General features: G+C 44.4%; 1 pseudogene; it reads right to left on the reverse strand.

Moving 5' to 3' along the window:
- Positions 1-2,943: 2,943 nt before the first annotated feature.
- LOC120393051 overlaps positions 2,944-23,616 on the reverse strand; it is a 39,668-nt pseudogene continuing 18,995 nt past the window's right edge.

The raw sequence follows: 23,616 nt of genomic DNA on the forward strand, positions 1-23,616 counted from the left end.
TTCTGGAGGAGCACATTCACACGCACAAGGCTAATGATTAACTATAAGAGTTTTTGCATTTTCACCTAGGGTACTCAGGCTGGAATCTCAGGCAGAACATATTTGGTATGTGTTATGGCATTTATCAAATACACATTATACTTTACAAGTATATTTCTAATTTGGTTTCAAATCATTTGGTTTCAAATCAAATTATTCATATTGTGTGGGCCAAATTCTGATCTCCATACACTGGTGTAAATTCACTGATTCAATACGTGAGCACAATACAATGATTTTTACTATATTTTAATTTTGGATGGTTCACTGTGTGTTTATGTATAACTGAGAGCAGGCCGTGTTTATAGAACTGGTTAGAAAATATTTTTCATTTCCAATGGGTAAAACATTTTTGTTGAAAAAAAAAAGAAAAATTTCAGGGAAAACCCAAAAGTTTTTATTTGTGAGTGCTCAGTTTGTGTGACTACTGTAAATTTTCCACAGAAAGTTAAAAAAAAATTGAAAATAATATTGTTTAGTCAAAAAACCAATTTTCTGATAAAAAAAATGTATTACGCAACCAACCTGTTTGGCTCTTGTTAGAAAATGCAGTATTCCCAGGCTTTCAGAAACAGCTCACATGCAAACTTGGACATCAGAATAGATTTCACTGACTGAGGAGTATGTCAAGGACCACGAGTGTGTCTCTGCCAACTGTGCCAGAGGATATTTTAAGTCAGTCTGGACAGCCTGTCTATACATCTTTCACATGTTTGATTTCTCATCCTCTCCTAGAACCCAGGTCTTCTAACCCTTAGTATTGTGCCCTAACTAATAAACCACATCCATTAGAAACAGGACAAGAACAAATAGATATTAACTGGACACTAGGAAGTTTAGACTTGAAATTAGACGAAGGTTTCTAACCATTAGAGGAGTGAAGTTCTGGAACAGCCTTCCAAGGGGAGTAGTGGGGGCAAAAGACATATCTGGATTCAAGACTAAGCTTGATAAGTTTATGGAGGGGATAGTATGATGGGATAGCCTAATTTTGACAATTAATTGCTCTTGGGTTATTAGCAGATAAATATGACCAATGATGTGTGATGGGATGTTAGATAGGGTGGGATCTGAGTTACTACAGAGAATTCTTTCCTGGGTGCTGGATGGTGAGTCTTGCCCACAGGTTCAGGGTTTAACTGATCACCATATTTGGGGTCAGGAAGGAATTTACCTCCAGGGAAGATTGGCAGAGGCCCTGGAGGTTTTTCGCCTTCCTCTGCAGCATGAGGCACGGGTCACTTGCTGGAGGATTCTCTGCACCTTGAGGTCTTTAAAACACGATTTGAGGACATCAATAGCTCAGACATAAGTTAGGGGTTTGTTACAGGAGTGGGTGGGTGAGATTCTGTGGCCTGCGTTGTGCAGGAGGTCAGACTAGGTGACCATAATGGATTATGTCCATTATGTCCATAGACCTTAAGTCTATGAGTCTAGGAGAACTTAGAACCTATCCTCTGAAATAATTTCTCATTGGTCATTGACCAGTCAGATATTTTGCTACAACACCCATGTGGGCCAGTGCTATTACAATTAATGAAACCTTAGATTTGTTATGCCTGTGATTTTCTCTTCATCCTGGGAATGATTAATTACGTCATTAAAATATGTTCAATACAGAACTTTGATTATCTCTTATCAAATAAGGTGTCTGTAGAAAAATCAGTATCTGAATAGCTGTCATCCACTGGAATAAGTAATCCATTGCTGGGCAGACATTCAAAAACTCCTCAAAAGGCAACATGCTGGGGCAGGTATTACGATCTTCTCCCAGGCCCTTGAAAGGCAAGCACAGTTTGTTTCAATGTTATTTCATTTTTTTTAAAAGGGCAATACATTAGCCAGCAATGTTGTAATCCTCATTCCTATTTCTATTTGTTACTGTAAACCCATCCAATTTATAGTTTCTTACAGAGGTTCAGAGTTCTGCCCATGTGCTGAACAGAGCGAAAAATTATTTTTAAGAAAATGTAGTAAATTTACATGGGTCTTATCCTTAACTTGGATCAATGGGGCTCTATTTACACCAAACCCCCCTTTTGCTTGAAACAACTTCCATATAACCTTCCTGGTTAAACCTCCCCATTGAGAGGGAATGTCTTAAATGCTACTTAGTACGAACATACAAATTGTCAAAGCACATTCAAAAGAACCTGGAAAGGGCAGAGGATTATCCTCCATGCTATTTCAGATCAAGATCTGATTATAATTTGCTAATTAAATCAGGAGATAGACTTGCAATCATCTATCTATCTGAGATTATTTTTTCACTCAAATGTGCACCTGGCTTTTGCCTTTGAAGAATTTTTGAACCTTTAAAAATGCAGTTTATTACCACTGAAGTTTGTACTTTCAGTTTACACATTTTTATAGTTATTTACTAACTAAATACAGTAGTAAAAACAAAAGTCATTTTACTGCAGAAAACAAGCAGGGAGCCAAGCTCATGTGTGATCTGAATCTGCACATAGAGAGTCAGGCACCTAAGTCACTATTTTAGGCACCTAAGCCCTGGTTTCAGCACTGCTGTGATTTACTGCACCACTTACACCCAACCAAAACACTGCAGGTGTCTAAATTCACTTGCACCTACGTTTCTGCAGGAAAAGTTCCCTCTGCCTCTATGTTCCTGCCTCTGGCCATGTTCACTATGTCCTCCCTCTAGGCATCAAGAAGCCGATCCGAAACCCGAGAGCAATTCGCAAACCAGGGGCTGACAGCCTAAGTTGTGGGCAGGGCCTGATTGGGTGGGTGTGCTCACAGGCTACCTAATGGATCAAGTCCCTCCAGTGAACTGACACAAAATAGCCAATGGAGTAGAAGTGGGGCAACCCTCATAACTGTAAGCCCAATGGTTAGGGTACTTACCTGGATTGTAGGAATCCCCTTGGTGAGGTCCCACATTCATCTGCAGGGGAGAAGGGACTTGAGCTGGGATCTGCCACCTCTCAAGTAAGTGCTGTAACCACTGACATATGGGATAATCTTGTGTGAGTCTCCTTCAAGTTCTCCCGTTGAAGCTTGTCCACTGATGGTCAGTAATTTATTGAGTATGTGGAGTAGGGAGACTGGATCCTGTGGGGGATTAAAAGGAACAGGAATTCTGATGGGGTGATTGCCAATGGTTTCTTCTCTTTTGTGTTGTTTTTAGGACTGAGGAATGGGTAATATAAGAATTTTTCAATAAACTCCACAGGGATTGTTGCCATGAGGGACATCATCCTTGTATTATAAAATGAGATTTTCCCTCTTCCCTACCAATCACTGTAAATGATGCATCCTTTTTGTCAACCTTAGAATTCTCTTTGCTTGTAAAAAGCTCTTAATGGGATCTCTGCAGAGACCAATATCATTCCTCAGGGAGTTTCCCTACCTTGCCTCTTTTCATACTCTCCCTCACAGCCTGACTGAGAATGCTCAGCTCCCAGTCCACTTTGTTCCCCACCTCCACCACCCAGTACTGCCTCCCAACTACGTATCCCACCCTCCCAACCGTGAGCAGGGCCCCAGAAGCTGTGGATCGCTCAGAAGATGCAAGTTCACGCCAGACACTTTCCCGATCCTCAGACACCTTGAGTTCTGGGTGTTTGCGATCCAGATTCAGAGTGATGGGAACTGGGAAAAGAAACCGGAATAGTCTCCTAGTTAGTACAGACACAGGGAGACAGGGAATAAATCATGAGAGAAATGAATTTTAAAATGACAAATTAATGTAAACATTAACATAAGTGGTAGTGCTATGACAGTACTTTACATCCTCTGGAAGCAAAGTCCAGCTCTGGGGCAGGGAGAGGGCATGGGGAGCTCTTCCTGATCTTACACTCCAACACCAGAGTAAGGAAGCAGGTTCATTGGTTAAGGTCTCTGCCACTGTATGTTTGCTCTAAGGGAGCGATGTCAGCTGGCTGGGGTCAAGAGGAAGCAATTTCTGGAGGTGAGATACAAGCTGCTCCTTTGTGCGCTGCAGCAAGGAAGTGTATTGCCTGAATGTCTGTTTGAACCATTCAGCTATGGCTGGCTGGCTCCTGGCTGTGCTACTTAGAAGTTACTACCACAGAGACCCTCTGATGAAGAGAAGCAGGATTCTTGCTAAGTATTGCTATGGAAAAATCATTATGGAAATTACCCTGAGTCCGATCCTGAGCAGTGCTGAAGCACAGGTCACTTAGGACAGTGCAACCTGGTCTCCCGCTCTTCCTGGAGAGCCCTGGAGAACCCCCACTCAGCCCCTGTCTCTCCTGCTGCCAACTTAAACTCCATAAGGCTAACAGTGACCTCCTCAGCATTCCTCTCAAGTCCGTCACTCTCCTTCTTTTCTCCATTCCTAGTGATATATCATTGTTGTAACCCTGGTGCCCAGACCCTAAACCTTGGTATTATATTCCTCTCCTCGCTGTGTTGACAAACCTTTTTTGCTCTTTCTCCACAACATCTCAAAAGTCCATCTCTCTCTGCCTATCCCTATGGCTAAAAACCTTCTCCAGTCTTTCATTAGCTCATACTTCAGCATCTCCCACAACCTCCTCCTCTCCAACCACACCAGCTTATACCTCACATCCCTCCTTTCTTTAAAACCACAACAAGTGAAATCAGGCTCCTCTCTTGCCCTGTGTCTCACTGCCTCATTTGTCAGTCACTTTCTTGTATCCTTCTATTGTTTTCCTCTTACTCTGCACATCAAAATTAAGATTTTCATCAAGGCTCTACAGAGTGAAACTACGCGTCCACCTTCATCTCTCGCTATCCCCCCTCTCATTCTCCTATGACTCCGAACCCACCACTCTCGGTTTATCTTTCTGCTCATCTCATCTTTATGCCTGCCTCCATACTTCCCTATATTCCTAGCGCTCCCACTTGTTCTTCAGCATGGAAGGCACACATTCTCTCTTCGCTCAAGTGTCTTTTTAGGTAAAACCCCACTAATGTTAACCCACTCCAGCAAAATACTGTTACACTCCAATATGCAACAAAAATCGCACACACACACACACACACGCACACACAGAGTATTATGCTGCAAGACATAAGCAGCATCTAGAGCTCATCCACAGCATGTGGTGGGTGAATATTTTTCTCTTATTATTTAGATCCCAATCCAGCAAAGCACTTAGACACAGACACCATTTTAAGTGAGTTCTCCCTCTTGCATCAATGGACCTATTAACATCCTCAGAGTTGTGCATGTACTTTGCTAGACTGAGCTCTTTAATTGTAAACTGTTCATGGCAGGGACCACATCTTCCTAAGCGTTTGCACAGCACCGAGCTCTTAGTTGGTGCTTAACAAATGTATGCTGCGGAAAACAGGTACATGCAATAGAATTGAAGGTACAGATGGATTGGAAGGTATAAAATATGGTAATAAATACATCCAGTTAATGCACAGGGAATCAGTTTCATTTCAAATATTAATCTTCTGAAAGAAAATATCATCCTGGTGATTTATAGATAATAGGTTTACTTTATGAACTTTATTTTACCAGCATAGATCTGAGCTCTTCTGAATTCTACAAATGGACAAAGCTATTAATATTGTGCAAATCTACGGCATGGTGAAATATAATGGACTTTAAAAAATCTTCTGTCTGCCTACTGTGTGTTTGTAGCACACTCAGCTCCATGCTATTTTAATTTAGTTAACACAAAAGCAATAATTATAATTTTCATGTCAATAATAACTGTATGATTTAAAACAACTCAACCTCTTGTGAGATTCCATCTGAAATGAAATGCTATTCCAGTCACTGACACTCATTTCTTCTTGTCTGATAGTGCTTTCAAAAACCCGAGAACTCTGTGCAAAGGATGCTCATGCAATGGGGCTCAGTCGCCCAACTTTTATTTATGCAAATAATTCTTCATCCATGCTAACAGTCCCAGTATCACCAATGGACCTACTCAGAGAAGTAAGGGTTACAGAAAAGGACCATCAGTCTCAAAGCTTGTTTTACAGGAAATTGGCAATAACGTGAGCATTGGGACTGTGTTTCAGTGGAGCTGGGCACCTATTTCCCTTAAGCATTCTTGAAGAAAATGTTAACTGCAATAATATATTACAATCCCTGTGCTGTGGCTATCAAAGACAAAAAGCAGCTAGCAATATGGGTTAATTCTATTTAAATACTTACCCAGTCATTCATTAGCATCTGTATATTCTATTGTCTGTGGTTCAGTCCCCCATTAACTCAGCCCTTTGAATTGCATCCAGCCAAAAGTGACTACAAGGGGTCTGGTTATTGTATTTGCAGGTTCATGTAGCTTTCGTAAATTATTGTAGGTGTATCATAAAAGCAGGCAGCACCAGAAGGAAATGTTTGAGTTCTCATCTTAAATATCATCGATGTACAAAACAATGAAAACGTGATCATTTATGTTGTCCACTGAGGCTGGTCAAAAAGCTATCGGTAAGTAAACTATTTGCTGGATATTATTCATCCATTTTTGGAACTGAGCGAATAATGACAAAAGTAACAAATTATTTACTGAAATCAAACTTCTAAAATTAACCAGAGAAATTATCTCTTGACTATTTTAACAAGCTCTAGTATGTACTGTTATTGAGCCCTGCCTCACAATTTTTTTTTGATAGGGAAGTATAGAGTTGAATGTGCTTCTCTGATTAGCTCCTCTGATTTCTGTCACCTCCTAGCACTGTTCCACAAACTAAAGATGCCAAGGGCATCCCTGTTGTAATTTTGATGACTGCAGTAGAGTTATAATAACTTCTTTTAAAAAAAATACAGGCACTAATGTTGATAATCTCAGCAGTATGGTTAGTGAAACACAATGCATTATATATATAAGTCTAAAGATTTCATTACACTTAGCATCCAGGCTACAGTCATAAGGCAGACAGGGATAGAATATTAGTGATTTTGCAAGTATGTACATATCACCAGTGCCTTCCAGGGTATGGAATCAGAACTTGAATTATATTTCACAAGTCGCATGTGTCTAAGAGCCATCAATGACTTTTGTTTAGGTGAGGATGTAGGGGTCTGTGCTATAGGGAGAGGAGAGTGGGGGTTCCACCTCTGCTGTCATCATGAAGATTCAAGTGGCCATGATTTATAGGATAGTAACATTTAGGGCCCTATTGAGACTGGAAGCTCTTTGGGGCAAGGACTGTGATTTTGTTCTATCAATGCAGCACCTAGTGCAGTGGGATCCCAGGGCATCACTGGGGCTCGTGGTCATTATCATAATACACCTTATAGACACTGTGCAGCACCTAGCACAATGGAGACCAGGTCCATGACTGAAATTCCTCGATCCTACTCTAATACACCTAATACATAATATATAATGCTTAGTACAATGGGGTCCTTGTTATTGACTGAGGTTCCTAGGTGATACCATAATACGTCTAATAACAAATGTACAGCACCTAGCACAGTGGGGTCCTGGACCACGAATAATGTGCTATGGCAATACAAATGAATCATCATTGGGACACGGTAATACTACTGTACAAAATATATAGGCATAACAGTGTAGGTCATGTTAGTGAGAGAGTGGCACTAAACGTGAAAGAAACTTAGAATCAAATACAGTGAAAATCTTGAATGAATCAAACTACACCATAGGAGAAAATAGCAGTAGGGACATACTACTGACCACCTGGTAAGATGACGATGATGATTATGAAATGCTCAGGGAGATTAGAGAGTCTGTAAAAACTCAGTAATAATAGGGGATTTCAACTATCTCCAAAATGAGTGGACACATGTCACCTTAGTAAAGGATGCAGAGATAAAATTTCTAAGCACCATAAATCAGTGGCTCTCAACCTTTCCAGACTACTGTACCCTTTCAGGAGTCTGATGTGTCTTGCGTGCCCCCAACTTTCACCTCACTTAAAAACTACTTGGTTACAAAATCAGACATAAAATACAAAAGTGTCACAGAACACTAGTACTGAAAAATTGCTTCCTTTCTCATTTTTACTACATAACTATAAAATAAAACAATTGGAATATCAATATTGCACATTTCAGTGTACACTATATAAAGCAGCATAAACAAGTCATATGACATTGTAGCTTCTACTGACTTCACTAGTGCTTTTTATGTAGCCTGTTGTAAAACTATGCAAATATCTAGATGAGTTGATGCACCGCTGGAAGACATCTGAGTACCTCTAGGGGTTCGTGTACCCCCAGTTGAGAACCACTGCCACAAATGACTGCTTTATGGAGCAGCTAGTCCTTAAACACACAAGAGGCAAAGCAATTCTTTACTTAATGCAAAATGGAGGAAAGGATCTGATCCAAGAGTGGAGTATAGCTGAACTGCTCAGTAATAGCAACCATAATATAGTGAAATTTAACTTCCTTGTGTGTAGGGGCGGGGAGTGATACCAAAGTAGCCCATGACAGTAGCATATAACTTCAGAAAGGGGAACTACATGAAAATGAGGAAGCTAATTAAATGGGAATTAAAAGGCACAGTCACAAAAGTGAAATGCTGCAAGCACATAGAACCTTTTTTAAACACACCATCTTAGAGGTTCAAATTAAATGTATATCCCAAATTAAAAAACATAGTAAGAGGACCAAAATCATAGAATCATAGAAGATTAGGGTTGGAAGAGACCTCAGGAGGTCATCTAGTCCAACCCCCTGCTCAAAGCAAGACCCACCCCAACTAAACAAATCAAATTTAAAACCATGGCTAAACCAAAAATAAAAGAACGTGTTGGTGGTAAAAAGGCATACTTTCAAAATTGGATGTCTAATCCTACCAAGGAAAATAGAAAGGGGCATAAACTCTGGCAAGTCAAGTTTAAAAGTATAATTGGGCAGGCCAAAAAAGCAGAATTTGAAGAACTACTAGCAAAAGACTAATAACTAACAGCAATTTTTTTAAAGTACATGAGAAGCAGGAAGTGTATCAAACAATTGGTGGTGCCACTGAACAATCGAGGTGCTGAGGAGGGACTTAGGAAAGAAAAGGCCATTGCAGAGATGTTAACTGAATTCTATAGGCAGGACTATATTATCTATACCATTCCTGACAGGGGTTTGTCTAACCTGCTCCTAAAAATCTCCAGTGATGAAAATTCCACATCCTCCCTAGGCAAGTTATTTTAGTGCTTAACCATCCTGACTGTTAGGAAGTTTTTCCTAAAGTCCAACCTAAATCTCCGCTGCTGCAATTTAAGCCCATTGCTTCTTTTTGTATCCTCAGAGGTTAAGAAGAACAATTTTTCTCCCTCCTCCTTGTAACAACCTTTTATGTACTTGAAAAATTTTATCACGTCTGATGAAGTGGGTATTCACCCATGAAAGCTTATGCTCCACTACACCTGTTAGTCTATAAGGTGCCACAGGACTCTTCGTCACTTTTTACAGATCCAAACTAACACAGCTACCCCTCTGATACTTGATCACAAACCTGAGACATTCTTTTTAGGAGACTAATCTGAGGAACTGTCTGTCACGGACTCACAGATCGTGCCCACTCTTGGCCCTATGCGGTCCGTGGGGGGTGTCCCATTCAGTGAGACAGCCCTTCTCGGGGGTCCACTCTCTCGCGGGGTCAGGCCCCTCCACCTCCTGGAGCCGCACCTCTCTGAGCCTTAGCACATCTGTCTCTGCCGTGGGCCCCCTCAGGGAGTCTACTCGCTCTGGACCCCTGGGGCCTCCTCACCCCCGAAGGGGTTGATGCAACCCTGTTCTCTAGACCGGAGTGACTCTCAGCCAGCGTAAAACAGGAGGGTTTATTGAGAGTTGAACACAGCACAGGAAACTCTCAGGGCCTCAGGCCTGGCCTTTCTCAGACCAGCACATCCCAGTCTCCCCTGCATCCAGGTGGGCTCTGCCTACTCCCCCTCTCCAGCCCAGAGCCCCCCTGCTTTCCAGGTGGGCCTCTGATACCTCCAGCCCCAACCCCGCCTCTGTCCATTGTCTTCTCTCCAGGTAAATGGGGTCGTAAACAGGAAGGCCTGGGTCTCCTCTCCTCTCAGCCCCCCTCTGGCCCCTCTGGCTGGAACCGGCTGGTCAGGTCACCGGGGTCCTCTCTCCGCAGCCCATTGTCCTCCCACTGGCCAGAACTGGCTGTGTCTCCTGAGCCGGGTCTTCGGGTCACCAGGTCACCGGTCACTGGGGTCTCCAGCCTCCAGGCCATCGGCCGGGTCCCGGTTCCCTCTCCGGTCCTGTGTAACAACAAACTCCCTCTCCCCTTGTTAAACCAGTAATACCCGGGGACACTGAGTCCCAACCCCCATGCATGCAAACCACTGGAAAACACAGAAAATGCCAAGAAGCCCCCCACTTTGTCACACTGTCCCAGATTGAGGTTGTGATGTTGCAGTCTCTATGATTTTATAAAAAATATGCTAATAAGTTAATATAATGTAACTGGAATATGCTTCATGCAAAAAGTCTCTTGTAATGTATCATTACAAAGCTTACAATCTACTGAGTGTGGTCACCCTGCTTGTATATATGTATTTTTCTTGTATCCGAAACTAGAAATATGAAATATAACTCTGAGGGCCTATTGTAATTATGCAAAGTGTGGACCCATTAATGGTGGTTTTGAATCTTCATGACTTCCATTAATCAGGACAATTGACTGCAGATGGCTCTGTTTTACCTGTAAGTCTTCCTGTATCTGTGTGTGCTGGCAAGTGGGTAATGAAGTCTTGCAGTGACATGTGATCAGGGCCGGCTCCAGACCCCAGCGCGGCAAGCACGCGCGTGGGGCAGCATTTGCCGGCAGGGGCAGCAGGCGGGTCCAGCGGACCTCCCGCAGGCATGCCTGCGGAAGCTCCACTGGAGCCACGGGACCAGCAAACCCTCCGCAGCCGCGGGAGGTCCAGCCGAGCCGCGCGACCAGCGGACCCTCGGCAGTCATGCCCACGGGAGGTCCGCTGCTCCCGGGGTTGCGGTGCACCTCCCGCGCATGACTGCTTGTGGCGGCCAAATTCGTAGAGCCGCCCCTGCATGTGATCATGTCACTTGAACTGAAATCCATCTTTAATGTTTTTCCATTGAGAAGGAGGGGGTGGGAACCCAGAGAGGGACAAAAGATTCCCGCCTTATGCAAAAGATGTATAAATGGGTGTAACAGAATAAAAGAGGGGAGCCATCATGAGGAATCCCCTAGCTACCACCTGAGCTGGAATAAGAGTTGTACCAGGGCAAAGAATTGTGCCCAGGCCTGGCAAGTGTCCAGTCTGAGGGGAAAAAATTACTGAAGCATCTCTGAGGGTGAGATTATCTGTATTCAGTTTGATTAGACATAGATTTGCGTGTTTTATTTTATTTTGCTTGGTGACTTACTTTGTTCTGTCTGTTACTACTTGGAACCACTTAAATCCTACTTTCGCTATTTAATAAAATCACTTTTTACTTATTAATTAACTCAAAGTCTGTATTAATACCTGCGGAGGCAAACAACTGTGCATATCTCTCTGTCAGTGTTATAGAGGATGAACAATTTATGAGTTTACCCTGAATAAATTTTATACAGGGTAAAATGGATTTATTTTGGTTTAGACCCCATGGACAGTTGGGCATCTGAGTGTTAAAGACAAGAACACCTCTGTTAGCTGCTTTCAGGTGAGCCTACAGCTGTTAGGGGATGTGATTCAGACCTGGGTCTGGGTTTGCAGCAGGCAAACAAGCCTGTCTCACACCAGGCAGGGCACTGAAGTCCTAAACTGACAGGGCAGGAAAGCAGGGGTAGAAGTAGTCTTGAGTCATCAGGTGGCAGCTCCCAAGGGGGGAGGGAAGGGGTACTGTGATCCAACACGTCACAGAGGTGTCAATGGAGTAGGCTTTGGAACGAATTGATAAATTAAACAGTAATAAGTCACCAGGAATAGATGGTGTTCACCTAATAGTTCTGAAAGAACTCCAATTTGAAATTGCAGAACTACTAACTGTGATATGTAACCTATCACTTAAATCATCTTCTGTACCATATAACAAGAGGATAGGAAATCTGACACCAAACTTTAAAAAGGCTGCAGAGATAATCCTGGGGATTACAGGCCAGTAAACCTAAACTCAGTACCAGGCAAATTGGTTGAAACTATAGTAGATAACAGAAATTCCCAACACATAATTGAACATAATTTGTTGGGGAAGAGTCAACACCACTTTTGTAAAGGGAAATCATGCCTCACAAATCTATCTGAATTCTCTGAGGACATGTGGACAAGGGTGATCCAAAGGATATAATATACTTGGACTATCAGAAAGACTTTGACAAGGTCCCTCACCAAAGGCAGTTAAGCAAACTAAGGGTACGTCTTCACTACCCGCCGTGTTGGCGGGTAGCAATCGATTTCTCGGGGATCGATATATCGCGTCTCATCTAGATGCGATATATCGATCCCCGAACGCGCTGACGTCGACTCCGTAACTCCACCAACCCGAACGGCGGTAGCGGAGTCGACATGGGGAGCCGCGGACATCGATCCCGCGCCGTGAGGACAGTAGGTAATTCGATATAAGATACTTCGACTTCAGCTACGTTATTCACGTAGCTGAAGTTGCGTATCTTATATCGATTTTCCCCCGTAGTGTAGACCTGCCCTAAGTAGTAATGGGAAAAGAGGGAAGGTCTTCTCATGGATCAGTAACTGGTTAAAAGATAGGAAACAAAGAATGGGAATAAATGGTCAGTTTTCAGAATGGAGAAAGGTAAATAATGGGGTCTCCCATGAATCTGTACTGGGATCAGTGCTGTACAACATATTCACACATGATCTGGAAAAAGGAGTAACAGGTGGAAAAAATTGCAGATTGACAAAATTATTCAAGATGGTTAAGTCCAAAGCAGACTGCCAAGAGTTACAAATGAATCTCTGAAAACTGGGTGACTGGGCCACAAAATGGCAGATTAAAGTCACTGTTGATTAATGCAAAATAATGCACATTGAAAAACATAATCCTGATGTGACACAGGAGCAGAAAGCAGGCTAATTGATCTAGATTCAGCCTTTAGAGACATATTGGAAGATAATGATTGTATATTTTGTGTGCTTACGTATACATATTGTTAGAGGCTGACAATGTAACCAAGTGTTTTTTTGTCTGTTGCTGTATTCTGTTAATGCAGAGATTCAAAGGAGATGTTAACATTTAGATGAACTGTCAATGTAGTAATATTACTTTATTTCTCTTTGAAATATGTAGTAAACTACCTGTAAATGGAGGGACATAGTCAGTTGCCTTAGGCCAGGGGTCAGCAACCTTTCAGAAGTGGGGTGCTGAGTCTTCATTTATTCACTCTAATTTAAGGTTTTGCGTGCCGGTAATACATTTTAACGTTTTTATAAGGTCTGTCTCTATAAGTCTAAACTATTGTTGTATGTAAAGTAAACAAGTTTTTTTAAAATGTTTAAGAAGCTTCATTTAAAATTAAATTAAAAGGCAGATCTTATCAGTTTAGTGAAGTGATTCTTAACCTGGGGTGCATGCACCCACTGGGGCAGAGCTGGTGCAAGGATATTTTGTGCCCTAGGTGAAACTTCTACCTTGCACATCAGCTCATTGAGGTGCAAATCCCCAACAAGCCTTTATAGATCCCAGGGGCCAGCCATGCCCATGGGCTGCTCCCCAGACCAGGTTCCCCCCTCCCCACCCCTTGAACTCCCCTGGAGGGTGCACAGTCCCCTCGCGAGCCCTCCCAACCCAACCCAGGTGGCCCCCACCCCAAGTCCACTTACTGGTTGTGCCGGGCTTGGGCCGCTGCAGCAGCTCGGCAGGGAGGGGCCACCTTCTGGAGGCACCAGAGAGCCAGAGTGTCCCCGATTGCAGCAGCAGCGAGCCCCAGCCATGGAGGAGCCAGCGCGGTGCAGGGAGGCAGCAGCCCTGGAAAGGCGGCGGCAGCACCGCTGGGAGCAACTGAGCCCCCCCCCACCCCTCCTGCTCAGGCTGCAGCCTGGCATCACCCCGGGGGCTCCTGCAGGCTGCAGTGGATGTATGTGGGCGCCAGCCCCCATGTGCCCCCTGGCTCCCCCCTCACCTAGGGTTACCATATTTCAACCATCAAAAAGAAGGGAGAGCCCTGCACTACCCCCATCCACTCCCTCCCATTTTCCACCACGATTGCCCCAGTCAGAAGCCCCAACCCCCCTCGCTCCTTGTCCCCTAACTGCCCCCCAGAACCCCACCCCCTACCTAAGCCTCCTTGCTCCTTGTTCCTTGACTGCCCCCTCCTGAGACCCTCCCACCCTAAGTGCCCCCCAGCACCCTACCCCCTATCTGTTCCCTGACTGCCCCAACCCTTATGAACACACCCGCCCCCAGACAGACTCCCGGGGGACTCCCATGCCCCATCCAACCACTCCTCACCCCCTGACAGGATCCCTAGAACTCCTGACCCATCCAACCCTCCCCCTGTTCCCTGTCTGCCCTCCCAAGACTCCATTTACCATGCCCATGCCGGTCAGACGCTGGCTCCATGTGGACTTTTGCCTCCACATGGAGTGCTGAGGCAGTGGGAGGAGGAGAGCTGTGGGAGGGACAGCAGCAGCAGCTCATACTTCCAGGAGCTGCAGAACCCAAATGTGGTGAGGGAGGAGCCGGGGGGCGCGCCTGCCTGGGCTGCGGCCCGGTGCCGCCCCCCCCCCGGGGGACTCCTGAAGTGGATGCATGCTGGTGGTGGGTCCCGTGCGCCCCCCCGGCTCCTCCCTCGCCACATTCAGGCTCTGCAGCTCCCGGGAACAGGCTCAGGGCTCCATGCCCCGGGGGCTCACACTCCTGGGAGCTGCAAAACGAGCGTGGTAAGGGGGGAGCCGGGGGGCGCACCTGCCACCAATCTGGGGTCCTGGCCACCGGCCCTGCTTCACTCAGCCAGCTTCACTCGGCCGGCCGTGTGCGCTGAGGGGGGCCGGTAGCTGGGACCCCGGCTGGCAGCCGTGTGCCAGGCAAAATCGACTTGCGTGCCAAAGGTGGCACATGTGCCGTAGATTGCCAACCCCTGGCTTAGGCTAATCCATGTAGCTAATTACTGGTGATGCTTAGGACATAGGAGGTCTACTTCAAAGCCACCATTATTCACCTACTGTCAAGAGGCTCCCTGAGAACTATAAAAGGAACTAATGTGCTCTGATCCTGCTGTCTCAGATCTGCTTAAGCTTCATCAGAGGAAGTTTGAGTTGCAAGACTGAGGTTTCCTGCTCCAGGCTGGATCGCCCTGATATTGGACATTGGACTGTAATCTATGGAAGTAATTCTGAAATAACTTTTTGCAACTCTAAAGCTCACCACTTCTACTATGAAACTGAACTAAGAACTTTATTCATGTCTGTATATATAATTCTCTTTTAACCAATACTCTCTCTGTCTCTTTTCTTTTTCAATAAAGCTTAGTTCATTTAATACAAATTTTCTGTAAGAATATAATTGGGTAAGATCTGAAATATTCATTGACCTGGTAGGTGATGTGTACGATCCTTTGGGATTGGTAGAACTTTTTATATGATAACAAGATTTTCAGTCATCCTCATCATATTTACCATGGTTGCCTGGGTGGGAGCTCAAGACTGGATTGTTTTAAGGGAATTGTGTTTTTAGCTGCTGGCAACCGGTAAGGTGCTACTGAAGCTGTTTTGTTGCTGACTTGGTGGATCTAATTATTAGAAATAACCTCCACTTTTCGGGATTGTCTGCCGCATTCTTTGCAGTTTGATCTGATAGAGCAATCTTAGTGTGGCCCCTTGGGACTCTGATCACACCTGACTATACATAACTATTTAGAGAGAATTCTGCCATTAGATATGCTTGGCAGAAATCCTGATAAATTCTCACTTAATATTAAATAGCCATCTGATTTTAAGATTCAATCTTTTGGCCATTTTTTGCAAATAATACTGTGCAAAATATTAGAGGAGGCTATGAGTAATCACAGTCATTATTTTTATTGCTATGTACTGAAGGGTATGCTTGTGTTCATTTTGGATAAAATGTGATTTGCAGGGTACTTATGCATAGGGAAGCATGCTGTGGCTCACCAGCCTAGGAACATTCTGGAGAACGCCAGGGGGAGGGGGTTGAGCTCAGCATGTGGACTGGAGAACTATGAGCATGTGATAAACAAACCCATATATGGAAAGGTTAACTCTGATTGGTTAGAGGTTCATGTTATGTAAGTTGTTATATAACTTGTTATATAAGTGCCATGTGCTATAAAATAGCAAGGGGAGGGGCTCCTTGCTGGAGGGACTCTGCCTGATTTGTTGGACCAGGGGCTCTCCTTGTGCACATATTGATTAAAGCCTTGTTGAATTGAATCGCATCAAATCGAAGTCCATTGATTCTACCCAGCATCAGACTCACTGGGAACCACAAAATCCCAATAGTACTTTAAGTACCATTGAGAGTGCCATGAGTGCAGGGGACTGGACTAGATGACTTCTCGGGATCCCTTCCAGTCCATGATTCTAAAACAACAATGGAATTGACAACATCCTATAGAGATGAAAGATGCCATAAAAGAAAGAGTGATTTAGCAGAGACGTTTAGCAGCTTTCTCTTAGTTCAATTTTTCTTTAGATGCTTGTATTTTTGTTTAATATTTACTTGATCTCATTATGTGGTGCATCTGGTGAAATTTTGTTATTTCAGAACTGTAAAAAATGTGTAAGGAGAAAAATTGAAAAAAAAAATTGCCAGCTTCTTTCAACTAGCTTTGCTGTGGGGCGAGGACGCCGGTTTATAGCCACAATAAATGAAATGTGTTTTGAGGAGGGATTTATAGCTAGATGTATAGAGGCACTTAGGAACATTGGTCTGTGAGGTGTTTAAAGCACAGGGGTCATATGAGAAGAAGTCGTAGATGAAAAATGTACATGAAAGTTGCAGTAACATGTGGAGCACAGAGAATGTGAAGGTGCTGAAGCAGAGAAAAGAAAATAGAGTGGAGAGATCTGACAGGAGCTGAAAGTTGGGAGAATGACCTCAGCTTTGCTGTAGAAGGCAAGGGAAAGCCAGTGAAAGAAGAAGGAGAGAAGGGTCGACTTAGATCAGGGGAGGAGTTAGATGACTTGTCAGAAATAATGTTGGGTGGATGGAAAGTGAAGGGTGGTGCAGTGATACTCTAGCAGGTTGCAGAGGCAGTAGCGTAGCTAGAGGGGTTCAGAGGAAGCTGCTGCTTCCCCTTAGGGGGGCAGGCACGGAAGCGGCTCCTGCCAGCCAGCACTGCCAGCTGCACGGCCAGAGGAGCTGTGGGGCAGCAGCGGCAGGCCGGCGCGGAAGTGGTGCCTGCCGGCCAGCGCTGCCAGCAGCACAGCTGGTGGAGCCATGCGGGGGGCGGCAGATGCAGCCAGAGGAGTGAGGAGGAGCAGGCCGGGGACAGGCTGCAGCGCAGGACGGAAGGTGAGTGGGGGAGGTCCGGTCGGGGGGCGTGGCCAGAGGAGGAGCCAAGGGGGCATGGCCAGAGGAGGAGCCAAGGGAGGGCGCCTTTTTTATGTATGCTCCCCCTACACTGAAAACCTGGCTACGCCACTGTGCAGAGATGTTCCAGTAGAGGAGCTAAGATCTGGGCAAGGCTTTTGGTGATGGAAATGGAGCAGAATATGCAAGTTTCATTATAGAGGAACCATGGGCAGAATTGGACTTCTCCAGCCATCTGTGGGGAGAAGGAGAGAGAGGAGAGGGAAACATGACAAACTCCAAAGTAGGGCATGAACTACATGGTGGAGTTACCAATGCTGATAGAGCAGTGATCACTACAAAAAGTAGTTTTCCCTCTGTTGATAGTCACCCCTTCTTGTCAACTGTTGAGAATAAACCACTTCCATCTTGATTGAATTGGCCTCCTTAGCATTGACCCCCCACTTGGTAAGGCAACTTTTCATGTGCTGTAATATATATACTGCTTACAGTATTTTTCATCATATGCATCTGATGAAGTGGGTTTTAGACCACGAAAGCTTATGCCCAAACACATGTGTTAGTCTCTAAGGTGCCACAAGGACTCCTCATTGTTTTTGCTGATACAGACTAACAATGCTACCACTCTGAAACTCTGAAACAGGAGTTTGCAGTGGCAGTGGCAGTGATTTTCAGTCACAAGAGGAACTATTGTGCTCAGTCAAGACTATGTCTACACTTACAGCAGCGTGTAGGATACACACACTGCACGCACGCACACACAAACCAGCATGGGTACAAATAGCAATGTTGATGGTGAGGCACAGCTTAGGCAAGAAAAGACATGCCAGAGCCTTAGGGTATATACCCTAGAGGGCTTGGTACCTGCCCAGGCAATGCTTCTCACATCTACATTGGTATGTTTAGAGCAGGGGTAGGCAACGTATGGCACGTGTGACAAAGGCGGCACGCAAGCTGATTTTCAGCGGCGCTCACGCTGCCCGGATCCTGGTCACTGGTTTTGGGGACTCTGCATTTTAATTTAATTTTAAATGAATCTTCTTAAACATTTTAAAAATGTTATTTACTTTACATAAAACAATGGTTTAGTTATATATTATAGATTTATAGAAAGAGACCTTCTAAAATGTTAAAATGTATGACTAGCACGTGAACCCTTAAATTAGTGTGACTAAATGAAGACTCGGCACAGCACTTCTGAAAGGTTGTTGACCCCTGGTTTAGAGTGTAATGCCCAGCTGCCTCCCTGCTGCCAGAGCCCTTCCCTGCCACAGGGAATATCTGTGACTGTGCAGAAATGCTCTGGCAGTGGGAAGCAGCAGGGAAAGCCTCCAGCAGTCCCCCCTGACAGAGCCTTTCCCCATTGCCGGAGCCTGTCACTGCCATGTGTGGCTATGCACCACAGTGTGGATGCAGCCTGCTTTTCACTGTGGAGTGCACCTAAGAGTATCCTGCATACTGCCACCCATGTAGACAAGACCGAGAGTAAGTTTGAACAGCTCAGGCCTACTTAATGGCCAAAGATTTCCTAGTGCTGATCTTCCAGGAAGAGCTTTTTACACAAGAAGCTGGCTGGGTGTTTGTTCCCCAGTGTCTGTAACTGTCACAGCTGAAAAATGTGTATGAACCGCAGTGTCAGGGAAAGTCTGCACATTTCAAGATCAGAGGGTGTAGTAAACACCATCATCTCTCATTAAATTATCACTCTACATCACAGTGTCACTTTGACTCTCTCTCTCCCAAGCTCATTAAGAGATGCACCGTAGCTGAGAAATCTGGCCAGCCATTTTAAGTATAGACTCTGTGTGTGTGCAATGTGTGTGCAGTGTGTGTACCCTACACGCTGCCATAAGTGTAGACATAGCCTTGGATGGGCACAATAGTTCCTCCTGTGACTGAAAATCACTGCGGCTGCCACTGCAAACTCCTGACAGGGTTATAGTGCACTTGGCAGGACTCAATGTCTGAAACAGCATCTGCTTTCTCACACATCCCTCCCTCATATAAACCCCCATTGGACACAAAGGAGCCAGCTCCCCATGTGGTGTAAATCAGATCACACCTGAGGGACAGATTAGGCTTGATGGGCAACCCGTGACTAAGGACGCAGCCCAGGTGGACAGGAGCAGTCAGGGCTGGGAAATTAGCAATAGAAAGCGGTTAGAGGGTGGAGGTCTGCAGTTACTCCCCGAGAGAGAAAGGAGGAGACCCCAGGGTTGAGGAGAAGCCCAGGATCTGGGCCCTGATGTAAGGATAACCCCAAAGGGTTCTGGAGCAGAAGCCTGAGTGAGGTGGAGTAAGAAACGACTCAGGGAAATGGTGGCAAGGTTTGGGACTGTAGGGTCCCTGAGCTGGAGCCCTGGTTCCCCTACCAGCCACAGTGGAAGTGGCATTGCCATGTATTGGAGGGCTGCCGGGAATGATACCCAGACAGCCAGTCCAGTGCGAATGTGATACCCTGGAAAGGGAAAGCAACAGTGACCTGGCAGGAGGGCCACACCAGGAAGAGGGAGCATGAGAGGGACCACAGAGTGGACAAGAGATGGAAGGGGGCCTTAGACCAGGTGGAGTTATGCCCCAGACAAGCCACAAGGAGGCACCCCAGCAGTGAGTAGAGAACCCCATGCATAACTCCTGTTGGTGTCACTAGGCATAAATCTAGGTAATTCGGGAGGATGGAAGACCACGAGTGTCAATGAAGTCTTTTTGCTTTAGGCCTATTTGAACCAACGTACCTTTATGTTAAGTGCTTTTGTTAGCCTTACTAAATTTTTGTAACCTTCTGTGCTATGTGCTGACTGCTGGCAGCTGCAAGGCTGGTTAACACTAAATGCAGCCAATACTAAATAAAATAGGTGGAAAGCAGATGCTGTAATCAAGGTTATATGCATAAAAAAGTAGCCCACACAGTGGGAAAGTACAGAAAGAAAAAAACAAAGGGGGTATAAATACTGTGACCCTGCCTGTGTGTGGCTGTGCTGGATTTGAGATTGCTATTTCTCCCTTGCACCTTATTTGAGCTCAAATAAACTTGTGTTAGCTTCTCCACCCTGGTGTGTTTATTGGCGCGACGCACACCGGGCAACGAACCCCGCTGTTGCCCCACCTCGGTCACTCTGTGCCGGCAACAGTTCTTGGCGCTCAACGTGGGGCTCGAGGCAAAATTGTGCCTTGCCCGGACTCCTCCGACGGCTGGCGGCCGACGGTCGCAGCCGACGCCCAGCGCGCACTGGTGCCTTTACCGGGGGCCTCGTCAGAGACGCGTCAGGCCGACCTCGGAGGACACAACGGTGCAACGCGCTTGAGTAGTGGAGAAGCTGTTGCAGGCGACGGTGAGAAACCGGTCCCTTGAATAAGGTAGAAACAGTCCAGTGGTGTGGACTTTTGCCCAAGGCTGGGGACGCCCAGTCGTTGTAATTCCCATTAGACGATAGAGCGTCAGATAATGGGTCAAGGGCATGGTATGGGGCAGAAGGTACAATGTACTCCTCTAGAATGCATTCTCAGTTATTGGAAGATCTTTAGATCAGATGTCATCATAAAAATAAATTAAAAAGTTCTGTACAGTAGACTGGCCTCAATATCAACTGAAGGACCAGGAAAGGTGGCCACCGGAAGGATCACTTAATTATAACACGATCCTTCAATTACTCCTGTTTTGTCAGTGAACGGGTAGCTTCTGAAGCTGTTTGTATGAAGAGCTCTTGTAAAAATCCTCCACCATATGTCCCAGAGCCGCACCGGGAGGAGGACAATTTTGTTCCTGTTCTTCCCCCTGTCTGGTGGAGTGCAAGGATTCAAAAGCAGGTTAGGGACAGTTCAGGGACAGAGGAGAATCAAGGGGGAGCTCGGAGTAATGTTCCCTCATCTTCAGAGAAATCAGGCAGCCTCACTCCCTCTGTGCAGCCTCCAGCCAGCCTTTCGCAAACTTGGCCAGGGACTGCTTTTCAAACACTTCCAATATTACAGCAGCCCTTGTCCTCGCCCTTGTGGACCCCCACTAGGTTATTTAACTCCATGATGGAGAATGTTTCTGAGACACCCCTGATATTACAAGCCCTGTTGAGAATTTATCTGGTTCCACTGGTTGCTGGGGAACATGAGATGGTTTTTATCCATACTCTGTTTACAACTTTAGATTTGTTTGACTGGCAGTGCACTATGCCTCACTTAGGAGACAATCCTCAGGCAGTGGAAAAATGTTCTGCATAATCTTTTTTATTCATGTGCCCATTTGGGCAAATGTAATTGCTTGTGTTCAGTGTCCGGACGAGCACCCCTCTGACTTTTGTGCTTGACTGATTTGTAAAATTAAAAAGCATAAGAATTTAAATCCTAAAACTAATCATGGAAAGGAGATGGTTAAAATGGTTTTCATGTCACAATATGCAAAGAATATTGCAAAAAAAATTAAAGAGCATCCAAATGGTATGCAAGGAAAAAGTTTGTCTAAAGTAGTTAGCATTGCTACTAAAATGTTTAATAAAAAAAAAAGCAGCAAGAGGAAAAGGATGTAAAAAAGAAGTTAAAAGTAGTGGTTGTCATTACTGTCGTGCAGAAAAACATTAAAAAAAAAAGGTTGTGAATAAATCTGCATTTGTTCGTGAAGGAATCAGACACTCTGGATATGCAGTTACTAGTAGGCAGACTGTATTAATAGGAAAAGCTCTCTCCCGGGGTAAGTGCCCAAGCTGCAAAGTTAAAAGCCCTAACCGCAGCCTGCTTTTATGCTAAGGAAAAAGGATTAATATTTATACGGACTTAAAATATGCTTTTGGGGTGTGTTATGCCACTGGGGTGCTTAACCCCTCTTCCTCACTTCTCCGCAGCCCCTGGGGTTTGTGCTGCGATAAGGTGAGCCCTAATAGAATAAGGAAATACTGTCTGGTTCTGGCTGGGGGCCGGGCCCTTATTTGGTTATCTGGTTCTGGTTTGTTATCTGGTTCTGGTTTGGTTAACCGGTTAATGTTTTTCTGCTCTGTTCATTTGGGCGTTAGGTGTGTGGGCGGAACTGAGCCTCTCATTTGTAATTCCTCGGGGTGGAAGCCCTTGCGTGCAATGAAGCTCAGAGGTCGAATTGAGATCCTTCTGTCCCGTCCCCTGTAGCGGTCAGTATATAAAAATGAAAAAAAAAACTGAATTAGACCGTAATTCCCTCTGTTCTCTGTGTAATTCTCTTTTCTGTTTAAGTGTCAGCAGACAAATGGGTGGGTCTCTGGATAAATACTCTAAAGGGGTTTGAATTATATGTTAGGTAAATGGCCTTTACCCAATGGGCCATGTGTTTTTGCCCAGGTGGCAAGCCTCACAAGTGTAAGCATGGGGATTTCAAATACCCAGGACAATACTTGAAATGGTAACTTAAGTTAATAAAAGTGGCTGTTGAAAAACAAGCAAGTGATTTAAAAAAAAGTAAGAAGTTAACTCTGTAGTTGCTGAAGGGAACAGCTGTTGAACCTTGTAAACATGCTAAAAAAGTTCTTGGTGTCTTTAAAATGTTTGTAAATAAATTCAGGCAAAAAAAATTATTAAATTGCAATCATTTGGCTATAAACAATTTAGTTGAGTTAGCTAAAAAATGTATACAGTGCTATATAATTAAAATCTTATTAGGCTCTAAGAGCACTATAAATGGTGATGTTTTCCTTCAGTGTTTAAAAGCAGGAGTTAAAAGTAAAAAGCAAGCCAGAAAGGATCTGTATTAATGCAAATTATCTAACTGATAAGGTAGAAGCCACTGAAACCTGGGCTGCCTATGAAACACATACAAGAAAATATGGGGTAATTCCCCTGTTTTGCCTGAAATCAACAAGGGTATTTGTATATTTTAAGCAATGATTGACTGCCCAGAAGGGTAGACCTCTGTCTTTTGTCTTTCAAATAATCAAAGAAAACTAATGCCAGCTAAACAGCATTTAACGTACCGTGCATTTACTGGCACAACAGGAATTATGTTTTGTGTTCTATGTTCTGTCTTGTGGTGTTTGTCTCGTGGCCAAAATTGTTGTGTTTAATATTTTTCTAAAATAGTCTAGTTTAAAATCAAACAAAAAATTAAAATGCAAATACTTGTTTTATTCAACTTTGAAATACAAAGTGTTTGAATACATCAAAAAAATGTAATATACTAACGTCTAATACATTTCCTTAAGTTAAAAAAAAAACGTAATTGGCCAAATCTTTTAACTAAAAATTGTTATTAAAATTTGTGTACCAACAGTCTT

The sequence above is a fragment of the Mauremys reevesii genome, unplaced genomic scaffold (genome assembly GCF_016161935.1).
Source record: "Mauremys reevesii isolate NIE-2019 unplaced genomic scaffold, ASM1616193v1 Contig14, whole genome shotgun sequence".
In the NCBI taxonomy this organism is placed as follows: Eukaryota; Metazoa; Chordata; order Testudines; family Geoemydidae; genus Mauremys; species Mauremys reevesii.